This window comes from Dasypus novemcinctus, chromosome 6, assembly GCF_030445035.2.
Source record: "Dasypus novemcinctus isolate mDasNov1 chromosome 6, mDasNov1.1.hap2, whole genome shotgun sequence".
NCBI lineage: Eukaryota > Metazoa > Chordata > Mammalia > Cingulata > Dasypodidae > Dasypus > Dasypus novemcinctus.
In genome coordinates, this window is record NC_080678.1 from 110035402 (window position 1) to 110058404 (window position 23003).

At 39.9% G+C, this 23003-nt stretch overlaps 1 protein-coding gene and 1 pseudogene across 1 annotated transcript in view; one reads left to right on the top strand and one right to left on the bottom strand.

Annotated features, from left to right (window-relative positions):
* Positions 1-23003, top strand: part of LOC101416860 (putative zinc finger protein 487) — a 55893-nt gene that overhangs the window by 8627 nt on the left and 24263 nt on the right.
* LOC139439184 (transmembrane protein 144 pseudogene) lies at positions 22407-22986 on the bottom strand (annotated as a pseudogene).

Below are 23003 nucleotides of genomic sequence, written 5' to 3' on the forward strand. Positions count from 1 at the left end.
CATTCTATCAGTTGAGCCACATCCGCTTCCCTCTATTAATGTTTTGATTTTCAAATGTTAAACCAATCTTATTTTCCAGGAAAAAATCCAACTTGATTTTTGATGTTTAAAAAAAAATGTAATTCATGATTATTGGTTTAGAATTTTTGTCTTTATTCATGAGATAAAGTGTAATTTTCCTTTCCTATGTTTTTGTCAGATTTTATCTTAATTTTATACTAACCTTGGAATACATCTTAAGTGTTTTCTCTTTCTCTATTCTCTGGAAGCATTTGTGTAAGACCGATGTTATTTATTTTTTAATTGTTCCTAAAATTTCACCAGTGATCTCATCTGGGTCTGGATTTTCTTTGTGGAAAGTTTTAAAATTATTGATTGCATTTCTTTATATTAGGGAAATTATCCTTTAGAATATGATATAAGTTCAGTTCCTTCTCAGCTCATCTTTTCTCATCCCCAGGTGTGGGAGCAGGTGCTCTTTGTTCCAGGGAAAGCTTGGGAAAAAGCAATGTTGTCTATCAGTATACCTGCCTACACCTCCAGGCCAAAGCCATGGCTGTACACATGACAGTTCAAAAATAACCACATTGGCACCCAGGATTTCTGTTTGCTTTGCTCTCTTTCTTTACATTTCTCTGGATTGCACTTGTGCTAATTTAGCATCTTGATAGGAACTAAAAGTTTTAGTCCTGTCCTACTCTTAATATTTTAGTCAAGGGCAGCAGTGACTTCCACGTCGCTAAATGCTAAATCCAGTGGTGAATTCTCAGGCTTCGTCTTGCTTGACCAGTTAGCTGCATTTGACATTGTTGATCACTTTTTTCCTTCTGATTTAACTTTCTTCATTTGGCTTCCAGAATACAACATTCTTTTAATTTTCCTTCTCTGATTGCTTGCTCCTTTTCCTTTGCTGGCTCCTCCTTTTCTTCCTACCTCTTGATGTTGGAGAGTCCCGAAGCTCAGCCCTTGCTCCTCATCCTTTCTCTATCTGTGACCTACCCTTTGGTGTTCTTGTTGATTCTCATAAGTATTTCTGTGGCCAATGATTCCTCATACTCTTTTAGTTTCCTAGGCTGCTTAAGCAAATACCATGAAATTATTTGGCTTAAACAATGGGAATTTATTTGCTTAAAGTTTTGAGGCTAAAAAAAGTCCAGATCAAGACATCATCAAGGTGATGCTTTCTTCCCAAAGACTGGCTGCTGGTGTTCCTTGGCTCCTCTGCAACATGGCGAAGCACATGGCTGCATGTGCTGGTCTCTCCCTTCTTTTCTGGGTTTCATTGATTTCATCTTCTTGCTTCTGTGGCTTTCTCTCTCTCTGTCTGAATGTCATTCTCTTATAAAGGTCTCTAGTAACAGGAATAAGACCCATCCTGATTGAGGTGGGCCACACCTTAACTGAAGTAACCTCATCAGAAGGACCTACTTACGATGGATTTACATCCACAGGAATGGATTAGATTTAAGAACATGTTTTTCTGGGGAATATACAGCTTAAAACCACCATACCCAGACCTCTTCCTGCACTTAAGAGTCATATATCTAACGGTCTACTCTACATCTCTATTTGAATGTTTAATAGACACAGCTGAACATGACTGCAACTGACTTACTGGCCACTTCCTTCCCAAACCTGTTTTATCACAGCCTTCCCCTTCTTGATTGATAGCTAACCCTTTGGAATCATCCCTGACTTGTTTTTCCTTCATGCTGTACATCTTACTTATCAGCAGAACCTCTTGGCTCTAGATCCAAAATATATCCAGAATCTGACCTCTTCTAATCACCTGCAATTACCCAAAACAACCCTCAGGCATCTCTTGCCTGGATGATGTCAGGGGACACAGAGCAGTTCTCGCTACCTGGGGAATGAGTCAGGTATGGCACTCCTCTGCCCAGCATTTCATTTTCCTCTGAGTAAAAGCCAGAGTTCTTCCAAAGGGTTATGTGGCTCATTACTTCTGTATCTTGCCTCCTCCTCAGCCCTTGATCACTCTGCACCAGCCCCACTGGCCTTCTTGCTGTTCTAGAAACATACTGGGCACAATGCCATCTCCATCCTTGTGTGAGATTTACCTGCTGCCCGGAGTGTGCTCTCCCCAGGGACCTTGTGGCCAACTCCCTCTCCTCCTCTGGACCATGTTCAGAGCCCACAGCTCAGGCAGGTCTACCTGGACCCCGAGTTCAAAACTGCTGCACTAATCCCTAGCATTCCCACCCCCCGTACCTTCATCTGTTTTGTATTTTTGCCATAGCACTTCTCACATGAAGTTTGCTCATTACTCTTTTTATTGTTTTTTTTTTTTTTGGTAAGATTTATTTATTTATTTTTTTATCTTTATTTATCCCTTCCCCCACCTAGATGGTTCTCTCATCTTCTACTCATTGTTTGCTGGCCTTCTCCAGGGGGCACTGGGAACCGAACCAGGGACCTCCCACATGAGAGGCCAGTGTCCAGTGTCCTGAGCTACATCTGCACCCCATGGGCTGTGCTGTCTGCTGGCTTGAGGCAGGGGTGGCATTCTAGCTTTTTGTGGTGAGGGTCGCATCTGCTCGTCTTCTTCTAGGAGGCACTGGGACCTGAACCTAGGACCTCCCATGTGGTAGGAGGGCGCCCATCTGGTTGAGCCACATGACTTCCCTGTTTATTGTTTATCATCTCTTATTCCCCTCTTGAATGACTATAACCTTCCTGAAATCTAAGGGAGGGGGGTAAGAAGCTGTTGTTCACTGATGTTTCCCAAGTATCCAGGACAGTTCCTGGCACATAGAAAGTATTCAGAAGTTGTTGAATGAATGAATGAATGAGTTTTTGTGTGCCATTTATTTTCCTTTGTAAGTACGATGTAGCTTAATTTTAAAATCTTAACCTAATTTTTTTTTTTGCCTTTAGGATTTTTTTATTGAAGTATATCACTCATACATAAACATACATAAACAATAAGTGAATAGTAGTAGTTTAAACTTACAAAACAAACATATATAAGATCATACAGGACTCTCACTGCCTCACCCTACCACCAATACCTTGCATTGTTGTTAAACATTTTTAACTAATGATTAAAGAGCATCGTCAAAATGTTACTACTAACCAAAGTATTTTTCCCCCAATCCACCCTATTATTATTATCTTTACCTAATTTTTATATGAATATACATAAACAATAAGTGTATAGTAAAAGTTGTGAACTTAAAAGCAAACACGCATAACATTATACAGGGGTCCCAACACCTTGCATTGTTGTGAGACATTTGTTACAAATTATGAAAGAATATTGTCAAAATCTTATTACTAATTATAGTCCTTATCTTACATTTGGTGTATTTTTCCCCCAATCCACCCTATTATTATTTTTTAAATATATTTTTATGACAGAAGTTGTAAACTTACAAAACAGCCATGCACATTTGCAGAATTCCCAAACAACACACCTCTATCAACATACCACACTATAGTGACACAGTTGTTACAGGTTATAGATAATATCATCCGATTGTTACCATGTCCATAGTGTAAATTTCTCACACATTGTACATACTGCCTCATTATCAACACACTATATCTTTGGCATAGATGCAAGAATATCATATTATTACTGTTAACCACAGTCCATAGGTCACTCCAGTTATATCTTTCCCATGCTTTTCCACATTCCCAGCATGCTTCAATAGTGATGTACATTTGCTCTAGCTAAAAAAGGACACTCTTGTATCTGTACCCTTAACCACAGTTCTCATCCACCTCTCGGTTTACTGTGCTATTCAGTTCCTAGATTATTCTCTAGCATTCTGTCAATTGGCATTTATATTCCTAGACTATCATTTTCAGTCACATCCCCATTTATGAACTAGCTGTTACTCACTATGTGTTACCATCCACTCTATACATTTCCACACTTTTACAGTAAAGCTAATTAAAACTCTATATATTTTAAACATCAGTAGTCCATTTCAGTCCTCCTCTTATCTCCTTTAAGAATCCACCACCTACCACCACGTTTTGAAGATATTTTCCTACATTTTCTTCTAGAAGCTTTATGGTTCTTTTATATTTAGGTTTTTGATCCATTTTGAGTTAATTTTTGTATAAGATGTGAGATAGGGGTCCTCTTTCCTTCTTTTGGCTATGGATACCCAGTTCTCTCAGCACCATTTGTTGAATGGGCTGTTTTGCCCAAGCTGGGGATGTGGGTTTGACAGACTTGTCAAAAATCACTTGACCATACATAAGAGGATCTGTTTCTGAACCATCAGTTTGATTCCATTGGTCTATGTGTCTGTCTTCATGCCAGTACCATGCTGTTTTTACCACTGTAGCTAGGTAAAATGATTTAAAGTCTGGAGATGAGTCCTCCAATTTCACTTTTCCTTTTTAAGATGTTTCTGGCTGTTCAGAACCCCTTACCCTTCCAAATAAATTTGATGTTCATGTTTTCAATTTATTTTAAAAATGCTGGTGGAATTTGTATTGGGATTGTGTTGAATCTGTTTATCAGTTTGAGTAGAATTAACATCTTAATGATATTTAGTCTTCTAATCTGTGAGCATGGAATGTTCTTCCAATTATTTAGGCCTTTTAAAATTTCTTTTAACAGTCAGTTATAGTTTTCTGAATACAGGTGCTTCACATTATTGGATAAGTTTATTATAGATTATTTGGATTTTATCTGTCATATTTTATTTTTACCACTCTTTTGACCCTTTTAGTTACTTTTATTGATATAATAATCTTCATTTTTAGACTCTCTTTCAGGTCTCTCTTTTGTCTTTTCTTTTCAGGCTCTAGCACACCCTTTAGTATTTCTGAAAATCTGGTCTCTTGGTTAGAAATTCTCTAATTTTCTGTTTATCTGTGAATATTCTAGACTCGTCCTCATATTTGAAAGATTATCTTGCTCGATGTAAGATCCTTGACTGGAAGTTTTCCTCTTGCAGTATCTTAAATATATCATACCATTGTCTTCTTACCTCCATGGTTTCTGGTGAGAAATCAGCAATTAATCTTATTGGGTATCCCTTATATGTTATACATTGCTCTTCTTTCTCTGTTCTCAGAATTCTCTCTTTGTCTTTGGCATTTGATATTCTGATGAGTATGTGTTTCAGAGTTGTTCTATTCAGATTTTCCTCAGATAGGAGCTGTTGTGCTTCTTGGACATGGATATCTATGTCCTTCCGTAGGGTTGGGAAATTTTCTACCATTATTTCTTGAAATATTCCCTTTGCCCCTTTTCCCTTCCCTTCTTCCTCTGGCACACCCATGACACATATGTTTGCACATCTTTTGCTGTCATTTAGTTCCCTGAGGCCTTGTTCAATTTTTTCCATTCTTTTCTTCATCTGTTCTTTGGTATGCTCACTTTCAGAGGCCATTTCCTCAAGCTCACCAATCCCTTCTTCTGCCTCCTCAAATCTGCTACTATATGATTCCAATGTATTTTTTTAAGATTTCTCTTACCTCCCCCCCAAGTTGTCTGCTCTCAGTGTCCATTTGCTGTGTGTTCTTCTGTGTCTACTTGTATTCTTGTCAGCGGCAGCCAGAATCTGTGTCTCCTTTTGTTGGGTCATCTTGCTGTGTCAGCTCTCCGTGTGTGCAGAGCCATTCCCAGGCAGGCTGCATTTTTTTCTCACTGGATGACTCTCCTTACAGGGTGTACTCCTTGTGCATGGAGCCCCCCTTGCGGGGGACACCCCTGCGTGGCACGGCACTCCTTGCGCACATCAGTATGCAGTGATGGCCAGCTCATCACATGGGTCAGGAGGCCCTGGATTTGAAACTTGGGTCTTCCATGTGGTAGGTGGACGCTCTGTTGGGCCAAATCTGCTTCCCCCAATGTATTTTTAATTTCATTTATTGTGCCTTTCATTCCCATTAGGCCTGCTATTTTTCTATGTATGCTTTCTTTCAAATTCTTCTTTGTGCTCATCCAGGGTCTTCTTTTTTTTTTTTTTTAAGATTTACTTATTTTCCCCCTTCCCCTCCTCCTACCCTGCTGTTTTTGTTGTCTGTGTTGTCTTCTCATTTTCTCTCCTCTAGGACTCACTGTGATTTGATCCTGGAGACCTCTGATGGGGAAAGAGGTTTCCTGTCAATTGCACCACCTCATTCCTGGTTTCTGCTGTGCTTCACCTTGACTCTCCCCTTGTTTCTCTTTTGATGCATCATCATCTTGCTGTAATCACTTGCGTGGGCACTGACTCACCATGCGGACACTTGCATGGGCACTCGCACGGGCACTGGCTTACCACACGGGCATTTGTACTCTCCACGTGGGCAGTTGCGCTCACCGGTTCACCATGTGGGCACTTGTGTGGGCACTGGTTCGCTGTGTGGGCACGCCTTCTCTTCTTTTTCACCAGGAGGCCCCAGGGATTAAACCCAGGTCCTCCCATATGGTAGGAGGAAGCTCTGTCACTTCAGCCACATCTGCTTCCCCCAATATCTTCTTAATATATGTAATCTCTTTAGCCATCTTATTGAATTTATTAAGGAGATTTGTTTGAACATCTATGCTTAGTTGTTTCAACTCCTTTATGTCATTTGGAGACTTATCTTGTTCCTTTAACTGGGCCACATCTTTGTGTTTCTTGGTGTGGATTTTAATTTTTTGTTGGCATCTTGGCATCTGGCTTACTAGAGTATGTATTCTGGGTGCAGTTTTTCTCTTTAGTTTAGGGCTTCCTGCCCCTTCTCCCTTGCTGGTTGTGCAGTAGGAGCCAAAGATGTAGTTGGTGCTATTAGCTGTAGCGGCACAAGCAGCTGTCATTGCCTCAGGGACTGATGAAGTTTCTCCCAACTTTCTCCTTTGCCAGTGATAGGGGCAGAGTCACAGCTGTGTGGAATAATCGAAGTTGTGCAGGGCTAGACTGTAGTTGCCCAGAAAGACTGATGAAACTTCATGTTCCTTTCTGCCCTCCCTGGAGAGGGGATGGAGCTGCAGTCTATGCAGTGTGGGTCCAAGATGACTGCAGTTACCCCAGTAGACTTCCGACTGTTCAGTCTGTGCCAGCCAAAGGGACCTGGATAGGCTGGTGCAGGGCCTGCTGGCTTCCTCTCTGCCAGAGGTGGGACTGAAGTCTAGGCTAGGGCTGCAGGCTGATCTGGGTGAGAGAAACTGGTCTCTACCATCACTGCGATTTTCAGTCAGCCTGGCTTCCCCTTGAGCTGGGGGTGGAGTCAAATGGCAGCCACTGGCCTCTTTCCAACTTGGACAGGTTCAAACTTCAGCTGTTCTTAGGACTATACTTTAGCCAGCCAAGTTTACTAATCAGTAGCTGAAATTGGTGGCCAACTGTCTCTTTCTTCCCTGTTTTTGGGAAATGGAGCTTCCAATTCCAGCCATAGAATAGCTCCTGGGGTTGCTTGTGCTGCCAAAGTAGGGTGATCATTGGTCTCTGCAGCATGACCTGGAGTTTCCTGGAGAGTCTGGTTCTGGTCCCCCCAGATTCCTCCCTCCCAGAGGTGGGGCTGGGGCTTAGGCTAGAGCTGCAATCTGATCTGGGTGGAAAGAAGCCAGTCCCCAGCAGCATTGTGATTTTCAGCCCTCCCTGCTTCCCCTCATGCCAGGCACAGAGTTAAAATGGCAGCTACTGGCCTCTTTCTGACTTGGACAGGCTCAAAGTTTAGCTGTTTTTAGGATTATACCTTAGCCAGCCAAATTTACTCATCAGTAACTGAAGTTGGTTCCCAGCTGCCTCTTCCTTCCTCGTTTTTGGGAATTGGGACTTCCAATTCCAGCTGCGGAACAGCTCCCGAGGTGGTTTATGCCTCCAGTGGAGGATGTGGCATGGAGCGCTCTACCAATGAATCTTCTCTGCAGATGGGCAGTCTCCTCCTTCCATTCCTTTTAGGATGTTGCAGGATCCTCTTCTGGTCTCCTGGAGCCCAAACAGGTGCTGCAGATAGGTCTGAGTGTTTACTAACTGCCCTGTAGCACAAGCTGACCCTAAGAGCCCCTTACTCTGCTGCCATCTTGCTGGTTGTCCTTTATCTAAAATTTTTATCTTTTAATAGTAGATTTAAATGTCTTTACTTTGAGTGTTTCTTTGTTTTTTGTTTTACGTTTCATACCTATATTGCTCAAACTTTTAAAATTCGTTATGTCAACTATATTTAATAAATTAATCATCCTGTGCATTTCTAAATTGAAGTTGTGATTTTATTGTATATTAAGGTACTATATATATATTTGAATCTATTTCTGGACTTTTTTCCCTCACTGACCTAATTTTCTTTCAATCAAAACAGCTTTGTGATAAATAGTTAATGCCTAGTAAGGCAAAAGCCCACTCTGCAGTTTTGTTTGGAGATTTACTTGTCTCTTTTTCCTCCTGAATTAAAAAAAATATATATCTAGTGAAATCTCTTCCCTCTTGTAAAAACTTTAAGAAAAACAAACAAAATAATTGGCTTGCTAAATATTTACCTTAAAATTTTATTGTTAATTATTTTATTTTATTTGTTTCTCTCCCCTTCTCCTCCCTGCCCCAGTTGTCTGTTCCCTGTGTCCATTTGCTGCGTGCTCTTCTTTTGTCTGCTTCTGTTGTTGTCAGCGGCATGGGAATCTGTGTCTCTTTTTGTTGCATCATCTTGCTGTGTCAGCTCTCCGTGTGTGCACCTCCATTCTTGGGCAGGCTGTACTTTCTTTCACGCTGGGTGGCTCTCCTTATGGGGAGCACTCCTTGTGCATGGGGCTCCCCTACGCAGGGGACACCTCTGCATGGCACAGCACTCCTTGCATGCATCAACACTGCGCATGGGCCAGCTTGACACGGGTCAGGGAGGCCCGGGGTTTGAACCATGGACCTCCCACGTGGTAGACGGACACCCTATCCACTGGGCCATGTCCGTTTCCCTTATTGTTAATTTTGATGGCTCAATATTTTGATAAGTCGTAATTCTCAAAAACATTGTTTTATGTCCTTCAGTAATACTTAAAAAACAATAGCTTTATTGAGATATAATTCATAATTTAAAAAAAGAGATTTATTTATTTATTTCCCTCTCTCCCCCCCTCCCCAGTTGTCTGCTCTCTGTGTCCATTCACTGTCTGTTCTTCTGTGACTGCTTCTATCCTTATCAGTGGCACCAGGAATCTGTGTCTCTTTTTGTTGCATCAACTTGTTGTGTCAGCTCTCCATGTGTGCGGTGCCACACCTGGGCAGCTGCATTTTCTTTTGCGCTGGGTGGCTCTCCTTATGGGGCACACTCCTTGCGCATGGGGCTCCCCTATTCGGGGGACTCCCCTGCATGGCACAGCACTCCTTGCGCACATCAGCACTATGCATGGGCCAGCTCCGCATGGGTCAAGGGGGCCCAGGGTTTGAACCTTGGACCTCCCATGTGGTAGGTGGATGCTCTATCCATTGGACCAAGTCCGCCTTCCATAATTTTTAAAGTGTACGCTTCAGTGTGCACTTCACTTTAGTATATTTACAGAGTTGTGCAGCTATACTACTGTCTAATTTTAGAGCATTTTCATCACTCGCAAAAGAAGCCCTGAACTTGTTAGCAATCACTGTCCACCCTTCTTTATCCCCATTGCCTGGCAACCACTATCTACTTTTTGTCTGTATAGATTGGCTTATTCTTGGCACTTCATATAAAGGGAATCATAAAGCATGTGGCCTTTGTGTCTGTCTTCTTTTACTTGGCATGTTTCCATCGTTCAGCCATGTTGTAGTGTGTCAGTACTTTGTTCTCTTTTATGACCAAGTAATATTCCATTGTGTGGATATGCCATACTTTTTTAATCCATGTATCAGTTTGTGGACATTTGGGTTTCCATTTTTTGGCTGTTACCAATAATGCTACCGTGAATATTCACGTACAAGTTTTTATGTAGACATATGTTTGAAGTTCTCTTGGGTGTATACCAACGAGTAGAACTGCTGGATCATATGGTAGGTAACTCTGTGTTTAGCATTTTGAAGAACTCTTAAAACCATTTTCTATGGCAGTTACACTAATTTACATTCCCACCAGAATTATATGAAGGTTCCAGTTTCTTCACATCTTTACTGACACTAGTAATTTTCCATTTTTTAAATAATAGCCATCCTAGTAGGTATATTTCTGTGTGGTTTTGATTTGCATTTTCCTGATGATTAATGATGTTGAGTGTCTTTTCATGTGCTTATTGACATTTGTGTATCTTCTTTGGAGATTTATCTATTCAGATTCTTTGCCCCTTTTTAAATTGGATTATTTGTCTTTTTATTATTGCGTTGTTACAGTATTTTACACTAGACGCATTACCAGATGTATGATCTCTTCCCTAACATTTTACATGATTTTTAATCTAAGTCATATACCTTTGTAGCTATTTGTCATTTTCAACATTGCTCCAGGTTGTTATGTTTTCCTCCCTTTTCCATTATTAAATCAATATTGCTAATGTGTAGTTAAAATTCTGCATCTAATTGCTCATTAGCTAGTGATTTTCTTCTTGCACACAAGATTAAGGTATGGTGTAATGATTCATCATTGAGAATAAATTGGATAAGTTTTCTATTTTCAGTTGGCCTTATGTTATTGAAATAAACCCTATTTGTCCTTCCATTTACTTAAAAAATTTATTGAGCACCTACTGTGTTTTAGATGAAAAGACTGCTGTGAACAAAAGAAAGCTACCACTTTCATAGAGAGAATTTTCCAATGGATCATGATGTTTTGTTTTTTTTTTTTTTGAGAAGGAAAAATGGTTTATTGACGGCCGGCCAGACTCGGGAGCTTTCTGTTTCAATCTCAAGCCCCGAACAAGATTTTTGAATCCCTTTTATACAGAGATAAAAGGCCAAATGGTCCATTTGTTTCAGTTCTCAGTAGGCTTGAATTAGCATATATATCTTCCACATCTTAGGTAAATGATGTATTATTTTAATAATAATCTTCTGTACTTTGTTTGCTAACATTTCATTAGGAACATTTGCATCCAAACTATAAGAGAAATTGTCCTGTAGTTTTCTTTTGTTGTACTGCTTCATAAGGTTTTAATTTTAAGATTACCATAGTTCAGTAATGATTTGGGGAGCATTCCATATTTTTTGGAAGAGTATATGGCAATGCCAGACTCATCTGTTCCTGAAAGACTGACTAGAATTTACTTTAAAGATTCCAGTGCTGCTGGTTTTTAAATCATCAGTAGATTTGCAAATCTCATCTTCAGTTATTGATCTGATTATCTTGTTTGGGGATGAGTTTTGTTAAAATTTTACTAGTAAACAATCTGTTTCCTCTATATTCTGAAAACGTATTGCTGTGAAATGTCACATATGATTTTTCTATAATTTATTACTCTTCCATCTTTGTGGATATATGCCTTTCCTCAACTCTGTTATATAATTTTGCTGTTTTACTTTTCCCCTCGAATTTGCCCATTGGGTATATAATGTCTTTTTTAGGATATACTGAAAAAGTGCATTTGGTTTTATTTAGCCTTCCTCATTTATTTTGGCTTTAATTTCATTCATTTAGAATTTTATCCTTACTTTTCATGCTTTCTTTTTATTTTGTTATTTTTCAAAATTCTTTTAGCTAAATATAGAGTTTATAATTATTTTCAGTCTTTCAATTTAAAAATCAGTTAAAGACAATTTTTCTCTGTAGTAGCTTTAATTGTGGCTCTCAAGTTTTCATGTAACTTATTCCCTTCTGTTTCTTTCTAGGAAATTGTAAATTGGATGTTGATTGTTTTTTCTTTGATCTAAAGTTTTTGTTTGTACACTGTATCTCATTTCACGAATCAATAACTTTTGGGTGAATTTTTTTTTCCATTTTAGTTTTATAGCCCACAGTCAAGACAGTGTAGCTTGTAAAACTTCTGACTTTTAGAATTCAGTAACAGTTTCTCTCTAAGCAAAGCACAGCATAATGATTATGAGTAGAGCCTTGTCAGATGAGCAGGGTGACCTTGGGAAGTTGGTAACCATTCTCTGCCTCGATTTTCACATCTGTTAAATGGGGAAAATATATCTGTTATAGGTTTATAGTGTTATAAGAGGAAAAATATATTTATAATATCCTTTAAAAGTCGCTCTTCTAAATAAAAGTATCCACTAAATTTTAGTTATTATTATTACCTGACCAGTTTTTGCAAAATTTTCTAAAACATAAGAGTTAAATGATCTCTATTTGATAGTTGAGCTTTCTTCTATATAGATATACATTTTCTCCCAGTGTAATGTGGTTTTGTTTTCTTTAAACAAATTCTCTTATAATTGTAGCAGTTTTTCCTACCTCTATTTGGATACACACAGATTTGTCTTTTCTTGATTAATTTTGCCGTTTATCATTACATGCCACCTTTCTTTGCCCCATTGAAAGATTAAGGCTGCACATTCCACTTTATATAATATAATAATGCCACGCTTGCTTCCCTTTATTTGCATTTTCCTGAAATTTTTGTCCATTCCTTCATTTTCACCATTCTTTTTTATTTTTATTTTTTTGTAATGATCCAATGAAATTTTATTTACAAAAGAGGCAGCTAGATTTAATCTCTGCCTTCTTGCCTCTATGGTTTTTTTTTTTTAACTTAAAAATTTTTGAAACATATTTCTATTACATAAATCTTACAGAGAGACTTTATAGGGCAATTTTCACCATTCTTTATCACTTTGTTTTAGATTTATATTTTATAAACAACAAATGGCAAGATTTTTTTAAACCAATATGACAGTCTTTCTTAGATAAATTCATCCAGTCATATTTTCTGCAATTATTCATATATTTGATTATATTTATCCATCTTAGTTTACTGACTCTGTAAGAATATAATAATATATGTTATATACATTAATCATACTCTTTTAATATGCCTGTTCTGGCTTGTTCAGATTTCTCATTTATTCATTTTTCTTCTGTTAATCGGGTAATTTTCTGATTTTCAGTTCTCATAGTTACCAGCTGATCCTTAATTATAACTAAGCCTTTATCTAGTAATATCAGGATTAGCTACTTGTTCTTCTGCTGCTTCATGGTGTGGTTGTCACTCCTTCTCCAGATCTCCTTAGATGACCTTCACAAAGCTTCAATCCCCCCACCTTGATACCCATACTCCTTCATTTTGCTAGTTGGTTTCCCCTTCTCTTCTGTTTCAATTACTCTACTCTAACATTACATTATAAATGTCAAATCATGTTAATACCATCCATTTAGTTGTAACCATCTATCTATAACAAGATTTTTTTGTTTCCCATTTCTTCCCTACCTTTCATATTCCCCTGGCTTGAGAGGTGTTTGCGTGTTTGTTAGAGCACCTCCTCAGGTGTTTTCTCTACAGAAGTTACCTGGGTGATGTATTCCTCCTGAGGCCCTGCTGTCTGAATACATCTGATTTTTGCCTTTGAAAAACTGTTTATGTGTAGAATTTCTAGATTGAAATTTATTTTTTTCATGATCTTAAACAATCTTTTTCCTTCTAGCATTGCAGTTGAGACACGTAAAGCTAGGATAGTTCTCTTCTTTATGAATAACCTTTTGTTTTCATTTGGAAGGTTTTCAGATTGATTCATTGTCATCAGAATTAAACAAAGATAAGCTTCAGTGTGTCTTTTTCATTAATCATTAATTCTAGATTAGTGTTTTTTTTTTCTTTCAAGACTTTTAATATTATTCACTCCTCTCTCTTTTTTAAAGTTTTATTGAGATATATTCACATACCATAAAATCTATCCAGAGTATATAATCAATGGCTTTTGGTATAATCACAATGTTGTGCATTTGTCACCACAAAAAAATTTCAGAACAATTTTATTACTCCAAAAAGAAAAACCCTGTACCACTTAGCAATAGCCTCTTGACCCTTTATCCTTCCCCAGCCCTACATAACCACTAATCTGATTCCGTACTTATAAATTGATTTATACTTACATTTTATATAAATAGAATCATATAATATTTAGTACTTTGTATCTGGTTTCTTTCATTTAGCATAATGTGTTGTGTTTTTTTTGCCTGATATTAACATATTGTATCATTAACATACATTTGTTCAGTTTCAAAGAAAAGCAGTGTTATATATACAGTATTACTCATATTCATATTTCACATGATCCCCTCTCTTCCTGCTTGTATGGTTTTTGATGAGAAGTCTACTGTCATTCTTATCTTAGTTCCCCTCTAGGTAAGATGTGTTTTTCCCTTCTGTATTCTTTCAAGATTTTTCCCTTTGTCTTTGGTTTTCTGCACTTCAATATGATATTCTTAGATGTGGTTTTCTTGGTAGTTATTCTCTTTGATGTTCTCTGAGCTCCCTTTATCTGTCATTAATTTTACAATGTTTTCAGCTATTATTACTTCCAGTATTTCTTCTGCTCCATTCTCTTTCTTTTTCTGGTATTTCAGTCATGCATTTATTATACCTTTTGATGTCCCCAAGTTCTTGAATGCTCTCTTTTTTAATTCTTCTCTTTGCATTTTAGTTTGTGACATTTCTGTTGACACCTTTTCAAGTTCACTGGTTCTTTCCTTGGCTTTGTGTGATGAACCTGTCAATGGCATTCTTCTTTTCTGTCACTATGCTTTTGATTTCTAGCGTTTCTGGTTGAGTTTTTCTGCTTACATTATCCATCTGCTCTTTTTTTCTCCCCTCCCCTCTTTTGCCCTACTGTTTTTTCTGTCTGTATCCATTCGCTGTGTGATCTTCTGTATCTATTTCTCATTTTGTCTTCCATCTTTCTCCTCTAGGATTCACTGGGATTCAATCCTGGAGACCTGTGATGTGGAGAGAGGTTCCCTGTCAATTGTGCCACCTCAGTTCCTGTTCTCTGCCATGCTTCACCTTGACTCTCCCTTTCGTTTCTCTTTGGTTGTGTCATCCTCTTGCTGTGTGACTCACTTGTGTGGGCATTGGCTCCCTGCTCGGGGGCTCAGCTTATCACCTGGGCACTGGTTTGTCACGCATGCACTGGCTTACCATGTGGGCACACACGTGGGCACTCGACTCACTACATGGGCACTGGCTCACCACACGGGCACCTTTGTGGGCACTCGGCTCACCATGTGGGCACTTACTCGGCTTACTGCATGGGTACTTGACTCACCATGTGGGCACTTAGCTCACCATGCAGGACTTGCGTGAGCACTTGGCTCACCACATGGGCACTCAGCTCACCTCATGAGCACTCGGCTCACCTCATGGGCACTCGGCTCACTGTGTGGGCACTTGGCTCACCATGCTGGCACTTGACTTGCCATGGGGACACTGGCTCACTGTGCAGGCACGCTTTCTCATCTTTTTCACCAGGAGGCCCTAGGGATTGAACCCATGTCTTCCCATAAGGTAGTCGGAGGCCTTATCACTTGAACCACATCACTTCCCTCCATCTGTTCTTCAAGTATTAATCGTAATTATTTTAAAGTCCCTGTGTAATAATTCCAACATCTGTACCACACCTGAGTTTGATTCTGATTGCTTTGCATCTTCAGGGTAAGTTTTTCTTGCCTTTTGGCATGTCCTGTCATTTTTTGTTGAAAGCTGAACATGTTGTATCTGGTAATAAGAACTGAGATAATAGGCTTTAGTGTGAGGATTTATGTGAAATCTGCCTAGGAGTTGGGCTCTGTTTAATGTTTGTTGGACCTATAGGTGGGAGAGGCTTCAGATTCCTCGAGTGTCCTTGTTTTTCCTTCCCTCTTGACTTTGCACTTCCCTCTGTACTTCCCAAGACTCTGTTGAGAAGTCTGTCTCGCAGCTCTTGGAGCTGACAGCCACTGTTCCTGCACTGAGCCCTGCTGGTGTGCTGTAAGGTGGGGCAGGGGAGCATTCTACAGCTCACGCTTCACTCCGCCCTCTGGTGGCCATGCCCCTGGGTGGTGACCTTCACAGTGTTACTGATAAGCTGAAAACTTCCTCCTAGCACCTCCTATGTGGACTTTTGTCCTGTGTTCTAGAAGTCTGTTCTTTATTTTAGTAATTTTCTTCTCAGTATATGTAAGAGTATCATTGGAATTAAAAGCTGATTTTCTTCCATTTCTTGCTGTAATTTTGTTTTCTCCATGTTCAGTTGTTTTGATTATCTTAGTTCTTATTGTTCTATTTCTAATTTCCCTAAAATATCTGCTTCATTTTCTATTCATTTTCTGTAAGTGAAAAACTAGTGGTTGTTTGGGTTCCTACTAAACTCTTCTCTCCTGGGTTTAGTGTTCCCTTTCAGAGAATTTTTTTCTCATTCTTCATGGCCTGGGCTTCTCCCAGGCTCCTGAGGAGGGCTCTTTCAGATCCGGTACCTGCTCTTCTGCCCCCACAGGCTCTTCCCTTGGGAGCCGTCTGACTCACTGCTGGCTTCAGCTACCACTGAGATGCCAGCAACTCCCCCAGGCCTTAACTTCATCCTGGGCTTCTGTTCTGAGCCCCAGAAGCATCCCTCCAGCTGCCTCCTGGGGAGCCTGCCCTGCTTTTCCCAGAAACACTTGAAGCCCAGCCTCTTTCTCTCCACTTTCTGGTTTTGCAAATGGTACTGGGTTTTACCTGGATGCTCGTAAAGATACCCTTGGTGATCATTTCCCCATATTCCCTTTATAGCATGAGTCAGGCGCCTGATTTTTGGTGACTGATGCATCATATCCCTGTGTATCATCTTTCCTCTGCCCCTCCATTATTACTGCCTGAATCAGCTCTCTTACTGTCCTTTGCCCTCTCTTTTCCCTTAAGCCAATCTCCACTGTCCTTCTGGCTCAGCGCTGACCAATAGAAATATAACATGAGCCCACACATTAAAAAAAGGAGTGAAAAAGAAGCAAGTGAAATTAGTTTTAATAACCTATTTAATTTAAATCAGGATACAGAAAATAATACATTTCAACATGTAATCGATATTTGAAAAGGCACTCTCAGTGAAATATTTCCTTTTTTTGAACTAAGCTTCTGAAATCTGCTGTGTATTTTATACGTATGGCACTCTCAGTTTAGCCTAACGACATTTCAGTTGTTCAATAGCCCATGTAGCTAGGTGCTACTGTATTGGTTACCACAATTATACATCATTGCTCCTGCAATGCAAGTGTGGACATGGAAGTCCAGTGTTTATTTCATGTCTTTACTGGTGCTAATATTTGTACCTATGATTTGAGATGTGGGGCTGTATACCCTAAGGCCGTAAATCCTAAGGCGAAGATAGTCTGAAAGCATGGTTTCTGGATCAGCCGCAGCATGAGCATCACCTGCTAACTCGTTAGAAATGCTTGTTCAGTTATTCACGAGGCAGTCCCTTTGGTTCTTTAGGGCCCATTTTATGAGATCAGTTTTGATATGATCGTATTTTACCTTGTTTGCCTAGTCTATAGATAGGTCAAACCTGATCTGCCTCTTTTAAAAAAATTTAATTTTTCAATTTTTAATTTTTTCTTTACTAGAGAAGTTGTGGGTTTACAGAACAATCATGCATAAAATACAGGATTCCCATATACCAGCCCACCACCACCACCTTGCATTGGTGTGGAAAATTCATTACAACTGATGATAGGACATGTTAATAATTGTACTGTTAAAGTCCGTGGTTGAACTTAGGGTTCTCTGTTCATATAATACAGTTCTTTAATTTTTAATTTTACTTGAGATCTTGGGGCTGGGGATTGAACCTGGGACCTCAAATGTGGGAAGCTGGCACTCAACCACTGAGCCATATCGATCTCCCCTGAGTTAGTTTTTTCATTCATTTATTTATTTATTTTTAGGAGGCACTGGAAACTGAACTCCAGCTCTCCCATGTGGGAAGCAGGGGCTCAACTGCTTGAATCACATCTGCTCCCTCCCCCCTTATTTTTTTTTTTAAGGATTTTTTTAAATTTAATTCCCCTCCCCTCCCCCGGTTGCCTGTTTTCTGTGTCTTTTTGCTGCATCTTGTTTCTTTTCCTTTGTCCGCTTCTGTGTCTTGTTTCTTTTCCTTTGTCCGCTTCTGTTGTCAGTGGCACGGGAAGTGTGGGCGGCGCCTTTCCTGGGCAGGCTGCACTTTTCTTTCGTGCTGGGCGGCTCTCCTGAACGGGTGCACTCCTTGCACGTGGGGCTCCCCTTCGCAGGGAACACCCCTGTGTGGCAGGGCACTCCTTGCGCCCATCAGCACTGGGCATGGGCCAGCTGATCAGCTCCACACGGGTCAAGGAGGCCCGGGGTTTGAACCGCGGACCTCCCATGTGGTAGACAGATGCCCTAACCACTCGGCCAAAGTCCGTTTCCCCCTCCCCCCTCCCCCCCCTTATTTTTGTTCTTCTCTTAGTCTTGAGGGATTTGGGATGATGCCTGCTCTGACTGCTTCAGGCTGAGAGGGGTCTTAGATATCATGGGGAAGAGGAAATACATCTCTGAGAAACATATTTGACAAGTGCATTGAAAATTACAGGTTTGTATAAAAAGAGTAGAAGAATCATGATTAGGGGAATTTTAAATAAGTATAACTGTTATATTTGGGAAATAGATTTTCATATTTTCCCAAATAGGGCCCACCAAGGGTTGATTGCATGAGTCTTTGTGGCTTGCCTATGGTGTCTGGATGTCCCTAGAGCCCTCAGGAGCACTTTTTTTTTTTTAAACATATTTTTTTATGAAGTTGCAAACCTACAAAACAATCATACAGGTGTATAAAATCTGAGGAGCACTTTTGATTGAGGCTTTGTTTAAAAACTCTGTTTTATTTAATATTTTCCCCTTTTGGTAAAGGTCTTTTTCCAGATGCACTGCTGGTTAACACTTGGTAATAATCCCTCGATGCCAGGGAGGCTCATGCCCAGAAGTCATGTCCCACTTTGGGAGCAGGTGGTGAGTTTATTTGCAGAGCTTGGCTTACAGGGAAGTCCTCCACAAGGAGGTTTTCAGGAGGTAACTCTTAGGCATTGATTATAATTAGGCTTAGTTTCATTATTACAGGAGTAAGTTTCATAAGTGCAAGCATTAAGATTGAGGGCTTGGCATATTGGACTGTTTTCTTTTATTAGGTAAGGCTTATGTAGTCCAGAGTTTGTTTTTTGTTTTTTTTACCATCTCATTTGAGAAAGAAGCAGGACTTCCCCAGGATGAAAGTTTAATATTTTGATAGCTACTGTATGAGCTTCTACCTATCCAGAGAACATACCTATGACAACAAGAATACAGTTATACCCCATTCAGGTATACTTGTACTTATGGCATATATTTGTTTTATAGCTCCTGAACAACCTTTTTTTTTTTAAAGATTTATTTGTTTATTTGCCCCCCGCCCCCCATTTGTGTTCACTGTCTGCTCTCTGTGTCCATTTGCTGTGTGTGCTGTGTCTTCCTGTCTTCTCTTTAGGAAGCACTGGGAACTGAACCTGAGACCTCCCATGTTGGAGAGAGGCATTCAATCACTTGAGCCACCTCAGCTCCCTGCTTTGTTGTATCTCTCATTGTCTTTCCTCTTTGTGTCACCTTGTTGCATCATTTTGTTGTGTCCGCTCACCATGCCTGCCCATTGGGCCAATTTTGCTGTCTTGCTTGCCTTCTCCAGGGGCACCAGGAACCAAACCCGGACCCCCCCATGTGGTAGGTGGGAGCTCAATCACTTGAGCCACATTTGCTTCCCCAAACTTTTAAAAAATCATGTCAGTTTATTCCATTTATCAGCATAATCAATGACATATCAATTTGAAATTATTTTTTTTAAAGATTTATTTTTCATTTATTTCTCTCCCCTTCCCCCTTCAACCCCCGTGTTGTCTGCTCTCTGTGTCCATTTGCTGCATGTTCTTTCTTTGTCTGCTTCTGTTGTTGTCAGCAGCACAGGAATCTGTGTTTCTTTTTGTTGCATCATCTTGTGTGTCAGCTCTCTGTGTGTGCGACGCCATTCCTGGGCAGGCTGAATTTTCTTTTGTGCTGGGTGGCTCTCCTTACAGGGTGCACTCCTTGTGCATGGGGCTCCCCTTCACGGGGACACCTCTGCGTGGCATGGCACTCCTTGTGCGCATGAGCACTGCGTGTGGGCCTGCTCCACACGGGTCAAGGAGGCCTGGGGTTTGAACCGCGGACCTCCCATGTGGTAGACAGATGCCTTATCTACTGGGCCAAGTCTGCTTTCTCAATTTGAAATTAAAATGAATTTTATTTATAAAATGTTACAAATATTTTATTTATATAAGCAAATCAGTATTAAAACAGGGACACCAGTATCATTGTTATGTTGAATTCATAGCTAGAGGAAGAAGTATAATTGTTTGGATGAGAGGTGAGACAACTTCTTAAAAGGTATTCTCCAATCCATAGATACATGTTTACCTTCTCAAGCAACACATATTAACAGCGAACAATTATATAGTGTTTGCCAAGTGCCGGATACTCTTGAACTTATTTTACAGATTTTAATTTGAACCTCTCATGGGAGATAGATACTATCATTATTCCAATTTAGAGATAAAGAATCTGATATAGGGAGGCTCAAAAACTTGTTCAAAGTCAAAACTAAGAAGAGGCAGAGATAAGATTCAAACCAGGAGACTAATCTGAGGCTCCTTGCTGGCCAACCAGGCTATAAACTCTTTCTTTTCTTGGAAAAAAAAAAGATTTAAACCAGAGTCCATTCATTTAAGCAGAATGCTGTTCTATCTCTCCTGCACAGCAATTACTGTACTAACAGGTGAGAGCTTGTAGAATTTTGATTTCTTATGAGTATGGAAAGCATTGTGATAAACATTGCACTAGTGTTTCCAGTTTAGTTTTCATAAATAAATAAAGCCAGCTTTCTGTCATTTTCTTTGCCTAGTGGAAATGACAAATCAATACAAGAGAAAAACAGGAAAACTACCAGTTAACAACAGAGATTCTAGGAATTTCAGAAAAAAAATAATAAATGATACATCCAAACACGTGTTGGTCCATTTAAAATTCTCATTCTGATAAGCTAGAACTCACTTCAGTATCTCTAGAATGTTCCCCCAAATTTTGAATGATATATTTCTGTATACCATGTGTGTATGTGTGTATATGTATGCAATTATGTGTGTGTGTATACGTACACAATTATATATATACACACATATATAATAGAGGTTCAAATGGTGAAAACTTTTTGTTCTTTGAGGATGGATTTTATCTAGGGATAATAAAAATCTTTAGAGCTAAGGTGGGTGGGTGAGGTAGAGTTGGGCAATACTGATTTGAAGTGAATTTAAGTTTTCACTAAAAATAACGAAATGGACTTTTGAACATTCAGTTACCACCCTTGACATTTTCTTTATCTAGGATCCAGATCATTTGGAATTGATTCTATTATAAAGTAAGTTTTTCTCTGCTAAATTATTTCTGCCTCTCTCAATTAATGAGGATAGTAAGTTGGAAATTTGGACTGTAAGTTCTTTGTAAATGGACTCCATATGGTTTTCTGGATTATGCAATAATGTTTACATATTGTGGTAAAAGGAGCCCTCTCAAATAATGCTGTGAAAATGTAGACATTTTAATCACTTGGTTAAGTCCTTCATATACAGTTCATCAGAAGAATTTTCCCTTTTCTACTTGACTGCAACTCAGTTTTCCATGTTTCTCACATTTGTGGGGAACAATCATTTACACACTTGAAGAATGGTTGAGGGAAGCAGATGTGGTTCAAGTGATAGGGCTTCTGCCTACCATATGGTTAGATCCCTGGGGCCTCCTGGTGAAAAAGAAGAAGAGAAAGTGTGCCTCCGTGGCAAGCCAGCACCCACATAGTAAGCCAGTGCCCACATGGCAAGCCAGTTCCTGCATGGCAAGCTGAGTGCCAGTGCGGTGAGCCAGAAACCAGGAAATGAGGTGGCGCAGCTAACAGGGAACCTCTCACATCAGAGGTCCCAGAATTGAATCCTGGTGAATCCTAGAAGAGAAAAAAAAATGAGAAGACCAAAAAAAGAAATAGAAGCAGATGTGGCTCAACTGATAAGAGTGTCCACCTACCATATAGGAGGTCCAGGGTTCGAACCCAGGGCCTCCTGGCCTGTGTGGTGAGCTGACCCAAGTGCAGTACTGCCGCACAAGGTGTGCCATCTCATGTGGGAGTGTCCCGCACATAGGGGAAACCCAAACACAGGGAGTGTGCCCTGCAAGGAGAGCCTGTCCGGCACGAAAAAAAGCGCAGCCTGCCCAGAAGTGTGGTGCTGCACACACAGAGAGCTGACACAGCAAGATGATGCAACAAAATGAGACACAGATTCCCAGTGCCGTCGAGAATGCAACTGGACACAGAAGAATGCACCGCAAATGGACATGAGTGCAGACAACTGTGGGGGGGGGGGGGGTTAGGGAGCCAGAAGGGGAGAGAAATAAAAATACATCTTAAAAAACAAAAAGATACAGACTACCACACAGTGAATGGATACAGACAGCAAAAGCAGGGTGGGGGGGAGGGGGACAGGAAGGGAATACATAAATATATATTGTGAAAAAAGAATGATTGAGGTCCATTTATAATTTGAAAATGAACTCTTTAAGGAACATTGTTGCTGTAGTGGCAGAGATGGCCTTTTAACCACTGCTGCCATCTGCTGGTCTTTTGATTGTTAGATCTTAGAAAGAGCAGGGCCTAATCCTCCCATCAAGATGATACAAAATATAAATATCATTAACAGGTAGTATTTTAGACTCTGTATTTCCTTAAACAGGAAGATATCCCACACTGGAGTTATGAATCCTGGATCAGCAATGATGATTGGAAAACTGACCACACACTTAAGAGAGTGATTAGTTAGCGATTAGCTAACAGCAGGTAGCTATTGCCCAGAGGATTCCTCAAAGGAATCCTCCTAAGATTGCTTCAGAATATAGTTTAGGACTATTTTTCATGGCTATGTAGTAAGCCAAAAAGTAGACTGTACTTGTGAGAAAGATGCCACTGAAGCGTACGAAGACATAGTCAAAATCGTATTGACTTGCCCCTACATATTTACCACCATTTTGTCTACTGTGGTCCTTGATATAAATGACTGGCAAATGTGGATCCAGAGTATTCCAGCTATCACTGTGAGACTACAGCCCACTGTGTGGTGTAGCACTGTAGAAGGTTTTTTTTAGAACCTATTTA